Here is a 6,060-nt window from a genome sequence, read left to right as displayed (position 1 = left end):
TCTGAGCAACCCAATCAAATACCCTCTCTATTTTGGTCATCCATGCCTGTGCAACTGCAGGATCGGCTGTGCCAATGAAAACTTTAGCCCCTAACTTTGTAGCCCTCTCAATACTGAAATTTATGTCAGTACTACGCATAGCCGAGGCAACAGCAATAGAAATTATTTCAACAGTCATAGGATCAATTCCAATCATATTTCCCTATCCCCGTTGTTCAAGAGGCTGATGAACTGATTCTTCTACCCTCTCGGGCTTTCTCAGTTCATCTCTATCAAGAGCAATATGAGACTGGGACAGCATATCTTGGAGCTTTCGAGTTTTGCCACCACGAGGCATGACTCACCTACAATTATGCATGATATGCTAAATATCAGAATGTATGTATTTACAATGCAAACCTATGGACTCTAATACCTGGCTCTGATACCAAACAGATATACCCCGCCCCGTGTAACACTATTGAATCTGGATGTGACATGCGCCGATAATAGATACCAACAAAAAGTCAGACCCATCATCAAGGCTACTACAAGTACAATATATCATTTTTTGTACATCATTTTTCTAATAGAATTTCGGCATTCTCTCCCCTGTAAACAGGACTAACCAACCCGTGATCAATTTCACACAAATTCCAAACTATAACACAATACAATAAAGATAAGCCGAAACCTCAACCTTTACCAAGAAATAAAATGAAATGTACATATGGATAAAAAATACATAGTGAGCCCCATAACTATCTACAAGTGATGTAAAATCATATCTAGACATGAAGTCATACTAACAAACTCTGTCGTGTGACTCTGAGTCCAAAATCAAGGTTTAACTCCAAAAGATGCCCAGATTCTCAACTGCTGCTTGATAAGGAAAAACGTGAAAATATATATAAATTGATAGCTCAATGAGTGAAGAAGTTCAAAAATAATTATACTTTTTCATTTATACATTTTTATTGAAAATCAAATTCATATCATTTGATAATTCACAAGCTACCATAATGTAATTATAGCCAAAAAGTGAAATATTCATATAAGATCATAAAATATTATCTTAAAATCATGATATGAATATTCGTCGATAACCATGCTATAATCTCATCACATCAAACGTGCTGAAAAATTCACAAAAAATGTACCCTCTGACTGAAACATATATCCGCCCCTCGAGCTAAGAACTTTCGCCACGAGCCTTTGGCCCCCTCCGTGAACGAAAGCCGATCTCAAAGATCTCTCATAATCAATTCTAGAACACGTCCAAGACCCCTCTGTGAACTATATGTACATGGTCGAAACCAATATCCGGTCAAGACTCCTCTGTGTAGGATAGAACACGGACAAGGCCCCTCTGTGAACTAGAAGAAATATATAATCATGGGTACTTTTCTGGTCGATCTCAATATTACATGTCTCACATACCAAACAACTCTCAATATCACATGTCTTACATACCAAGTCACAAATGTGCTATGAATAATTTTTGAGATTCCACATGTATAATAATAAAAGAGATTTCCATAATAATCATATAATCGAACACATAATTTCACGTACTTTGATAATATACTTAACTTATAAATACTTTTAAAATGTTAATATTTTTCCACTCACAGAACTATATACGTCAAAATCAATTCGGTCGGTAAACTATCCCGATATCCGTATCGCCGCATGAAATATAATATAAGTTTTAAATCAACAATTAACTATTTTAAGTAATTTCAATAATTAAATAGGCGATACACAAACTCAATTATTTCACGTTTAGGCGATTTCTAAAGTCTCTTTAATTATTAAAACTAATTTTTTTTTTCATTTTACTCAATTTTATAGTTTATTATACTTAACCCTTTCAATAAAATTGAATTTAATCTAACAATCTGACAACTATAAAATTAAACATAACCTTTCAATTAGTAACTTTTTACGTACCTTTCAAAATTGAGGAATTCAAGCCTAATAGTATAACCCACTTAATTCTTAATACGTTGGCGAACTTTCCTTTTTTTCCCCTTCTTTTTCTTCCTCTTTTTTTTTCCCTTTCTCTTTTCTCTCTTCTTCTTTCTGTCTGGTCCGTTTTCTTTGTGTGTGTTTTTAAATTGGTCTTGGGTGGAACCGCCTCAGGTTATTTTATTTTACTATTATTATTTTTTGATGTTTGACTTTTCTTCTTTTTTTTAATGTATTACATATACAGCGTTCCATGTGCTTATCCGTGATCCCAAGGCCACCAAGGGACCTCCTGATACTGTCTCTATACAGGTGCCAAATTTCAAATACCTTATCCTTGCTATCTTTAATGACCTGTTATAAAAGAAATTCCATAATTTTTGAAATAAAATTAGTGCATGTAAAAATTAAGCTAGCCAATACTAGTATATTATTTTCCATATCATGTTTGATCCATCTTTTATTCCATTTAACACACAACCTATTAATCAATTTCTTATCCATTCCATATTCTTCTTTATTACATTTCCATCATAACTCACCCTTAACACCATGCATTATAACATCTTATTTCTCATCTTATGACATAACTAAATCAAAATAATTTAAGTCTAAGTTTCAAGTGCTAAATGTTTTCTCTCCAATTGAATATACCATGTCCGCATATATGCATATATTATTGGCTCATTTTCAATAACCAATATCATGATGATATTAGTAACTATTATACCAAATCATCCATCCAGACTCCTCTTCAGCTTTAGTTACTTCAAACCATTTTTCTCCATTTCTTCTTCTCCTTTTTATTTTACCATCTTTTCACCAAATCTCTTACATACAAACTTTGATAATCCAAAAGTAAATAAACTCATTATTTGTTGAAATGACTTATAGATTTATTTTTTTAGAGGTAATAATTTGAAATGGAGAAATCATAATTTATCATCTTTAATTTAATTAATTAAATTAACTCTAATTTTATCTTCCTTTAATTATTAAAGAACCCTAAAACAAGAATTTTAATTCCTATATATAAAATAATTGAGTACTTAAAAACAAATAATCAATTAAATGGTTATCTAAATAAATAAATTAACAATTAACAAAATAATTAAGTAATTACTTAACTAAAATAAAGAAAAAGAATACAAATTACCTAAAGAAAAGAAGTGAAAGAGAGGAGTGTCTCACCAAAGATCTCAATTCCCACCAAAGATCTCCTTTGTATTTAGATAGAAATTATACATTTTGTCAAATTTGCAAATTCCTTTACTTTTCTTTTGTTACTAAAACCATGATTTGCCACCCACAATTGTGCAATTTTTCAGCCTCCATGAAATTTCACACAGAGAACAAGATTGTGGGGAACCAAGGTTTTTTCCACTTGTGTTAGCAAGAAAATAAAATTTTCTACAAATTCTAAACCCTAGTTATTTATTTATATAAGCCCAATCGGGTTTGGTCTGTCTCCTGACCCGAATCCAATATTTAATCAACTCATTTAATTAAATTCGACTCGGTTCATGAATTAATTAATCCAATTAATTAATTTGGGCCTATAAATAAGTAACCTAATTAATTAATTTATCCGATGCTTATTAAATTAATTAAGTGACAAATCACAATCTTTTAATTCTTCTTTTGTGTGCAATCTATCAGGTTCCCAATCACGATATCTAACGACGTGAATTATTATTTTGATTTAATTGAAATTGATAAATTAAAACATCATTTTAATTTTTCGCCAATTCACATTCTCCATTTCAGATTGACATTTAGTAATGTATCAGGACAATACATGTAACAGAAAATGTCACGTGGTATGACAAAACCAAACTTATTCGTTTACTGTGAAACTATAATCCTTTCGTCAATATGATTCGATCAATTACGAGATATAAAAGTGTGTCAATCTCGATTATCGATCATATCTTTCATTTCACTATTAAGTCGAAAACTCATTTTCTACTTCTGAGTACACCTTGGCCAATGATTTCATTATCGACTTAATTGAATGAAATATAGATCATAATCTCTTACTATCTAAGAGTAATGAATCCTTTATTGGTCATTCACAACCTTCATACGATTCTTGACATACCCGAATGATGCCCATTAGCGGCCCTTGACAAAGCATTATCCAACACGCCAAAAGTATGACTGTCTTCATATAAGACACTATGATGACCTCAAGTCAAAGAACCAATTCTACTACTAAATGTTAGATATTAACCACTGACACTCAAATAGTTATCCATATGAATCTTTTAGTGGGTCTCCAATGTTTTATTCTATAACAAAATATCAACGTGCTCATTTAAGTGTCACCATACTTTAACTTGTGAGATCGGTTACTTACTTTACAAATAAGAAATGTCACACGTGATGATCTATTCGTATCTCGTTAATACTTAAGACCACGGATTATTTAAGATTCAAGCACACACAATTTGTATCCCACAATCACAACTCCTTGTGATTAACAAAATACTAAAAAACTTGAATCTACGGACTCTATTATTTAATATCATTCCTAAAAATATAGATTTAAATAAATAATAGATCTTGCCAAAATTAAATGCATTAAACATATAAAAAGTATTTACAATCTAAATCGATTGGATATAGAGCATAACACTTACAGCAAATATCTCATTCCATTATAAAATTACACTTTTGAGCATTGGGTATATATGCAATTATCTCTTTTTTATAAAATTGCACTTCTAATTCCTAGAGTAATGTTTTAATTACAATTCCTATAACAATTTAGCCCTTGTTTGATTTCCATTCTTCTAAAAAATCATTTTTTCAAAATTTATTTTCAATCACACATTTTTCAATAAAATAATATAACAGGCAAATTCAAAACTTTTTTTTAATTTTTAACCACATATTCTCCATCAATCTACTATTCAAAATGCATTATTTTCCAAAAATGGGGATCAAACAAGGGCTTACTCTATCAATTCAACCAAGTCTCTAAAAATTTTGAGCACTTTCTAAGATATTGAAAATCCTTGCTAGAAAATTTCGGGATGTTACAAAGGTGAAGATTTGTTGATTTTTTATACCCAATGAATCGTGAGTTATGATGTAAAAGTCGGAATATAACTTCACGCCTCGAGCAATGGTGAATTAATTACCAACAATCAAGTCCAAAGGCTCGACCCAACCCATATATATTACTTCTTGGATGGCTTTGTATATTGGCCCGTTTAACCTATTATTGGTCTAACTATAACCTAACCTAGCCTTATATATATGTTGTTTCTACCCTAGCCGTTAAGTGTATGATTTGTGTGAGAAAAAGAAGAAAACGTGGCTGCTTTTTCCCTGAAAAATCGGCTGCCCATTGAGAGAGATAAAAACCGGTGGTGGCTTCCTTGGTGTTTTTGGCCTCTTTTTGTCCCTCTTTCATTGCTTTCTTCTTGTACTTTTGTGGTCTACAAATCATCACCATTATCTTATCCTTTGTGGGTGAGACTGAGAAACAACCAAGGTGAATGTATTGGTTATGAGTTTGAGCCGTTTGGTAGAAAAAGATAATATAAAATTGAACCCGAAAATCACCGATTTGACAATTCTTGGAGCGAGCTTCTGCGACAATCTAAACGCCATGCCTGACTCTCCTACAATAGCTATCTGATTAGATTGAATTAGAGCTGCGCATCGTAGTAATTTCTTTTGAAGAAGAATAGTTTATCTGGCAAATATGTGTGAAACATAATGCTAACATCCATTTATCATATCCCTTGAGTTCTTGATCATACAAATCAAACTATGATGCTCAAACTTGAAACTAAATATTTAAGGAAAAAACAAAATCATGTACGGTTTAGTAACATAGCTCCTTTGATAACTCCTCCACCAATAGCCCAAATATGCCAACCTCAATTTCTGCAGCAGTCTCTTCCTCCTGCTCCTGAAATTTTGTCCATCTGCCCGATTCTTGTTTGAAAGCCGATTCGATCATCATGTCTACAGTTTCAAATACTACTTCATTATTGTTCAAGCAATTCGTTTTGCTCTTTTGGTCGACAGTTGGATCCAAGACTAGACTCTTCATATCAGCAGAAATCTTCCTCGTTTTCTGATGATTTGATTTAC

Source organism: Olea europaea, chromosome 11 (genome assembly GCF_002742605.1).
Source record: "Olea europaea var. sylvestris chromosome 11, O_europaea_v1, whole genome shotgun sequence".
Classification (NCBI taxonomy): domain Eukaryota; kingdom Viridiplantae; phylum Streptophyta; class Magnoliopsida; order Lamiales; family Oleaceae; genus Olea; species Olea europaea.
This window is presented reverse-complemented; position numbering follows the sequence as displayed.